This window comes from Pundamilia nyererei, unplaced genomic scaffold (genome assembly GCF_000239375.1).
Source record: "Pundamilia nyererei isolate P.nyererei 1_Seehausen unplaced genomic scaffold, PunNye1.0 scaffold00212, whole genome shotgun sequence".
NCBI lineage: Eukaryota > Metazoa > Chordata > Actinopteri > Cichliformes > Cichlidae > Pundamilia > Pundamilia nyererei.
This window is the reverse complement of record NW_005187613.1, coordinates 290,498-291,921: the sequence shown is the minus strand read 5'-3', so window position 1 is coordinate 291,921 and position 1,424 is coordinate 290,498.

Sequence of the window (1,424 nt, the reverse complement as noted above, 5' to 3'; positions counted from 1 at the left end):
ATAATTTTATATTGTTGTTAATAATAAATTAATTAAAGCAACAAAACAACCTGAAGAGCCGGTTCTCTAAAAAGAGCCAAATCCCATCACTACTGCAGCGAGTTATTTGGTTTGCAGCTGTTGCTTCATTACCAAACGGAGGGACACAAACTGCATAAAACAACATCTGCTTTTGCTTTGTGAACACAAAGCACATAAAACAGGAAACACGACACTGAGACAGACAAAAAGCTAAACTAAAGAGACAGGACTGACTGGGGAGACACAACTAAACAGAAGAACCAGCCAACCACAGGCAGACACAGGGAACAGACAGGGATTACAAAAGGGAACTAACAAACCTATAATGAACCAAAGCTATGCAAGGGCATTAAACTCAAAGGCACAAAGGAACAAATGACCAAAGCACTATGAGCTCACTATACAGCTAGTCATAAAGCCTCTCTAAAAACTAAAGCAAATCATGGATTGCCAAAAGACCCCGGGGCCAAGGCCGAGGGAAACCCTGACGTTAGCACGGGACAGAAAGCTCACTCTTCAAACGCAAACATGAGCTCCTCTCGCACGTTGACAGGAGAGAGTTTTACATTGATCGTGCCAATTTAATCAATTGTGTCAAAGGTCACCAACCAGGAAGCTCTTCTGTCGCCACAGTTACCCGCTGACCATCTATGGCTCACATCACCTGTATATGCTGCTGGTTTGGTGTTTTGAAGCGTTTTTAGCCACTTGGCCCCTTGTTAGCACATCGCACGTCATTTGCTTACAGTTAGAATTAAGCACCTTGAGGTGACTCTTGTTGTGAGTTGGTGCTATATACAGAAAATTGAACTGAAATTGATTGCAACACAAATATAACACAGCTTTGACGTGAGGTAAGATGAACCACTGGCTGAGTTTTCCCCCAAGCTTCCACCTGCCTTTGCCCTTCAGTCTCCGTTTTACAGCATATCCTTTATGTAGCTGCCAGTTCTCAAAACACCTGATCTAACTTAATCTGAACTAAGATTACTTACTCTGCCACTCTTCTCTGCTTATAGGTAGTGCCAGAGCTATAATAAATAAGGAGGCCACAGATCTCTAGTCACCATGCTACAGCTGGTGCCTTATGGATTATTATTGCACGCTTACAAAGAAGAGTTTTTGTTTCATGCAGCCGATGACGCGAGACGAGAGGAGTGGCTGTTTTCTGCAACTGCTTCAGCAGGCTCAGCTGATGCACCAATGCGTGCCGCTCACAAACATCAGCGTGAACATCAGTATGCTGCCACACCGTTGTATGCCAGTGATGACGAGAAGATTTACGAACTAAAGGCGTAGCTGCAGCTACTGGCTGGAACAATAAAAACTGACCAGACTAAGGCGAAAAAATAGTCCCAGAGCAACGTTCCCTCTAAGCTGCGCTGTGCACAGTTGCGCACTGC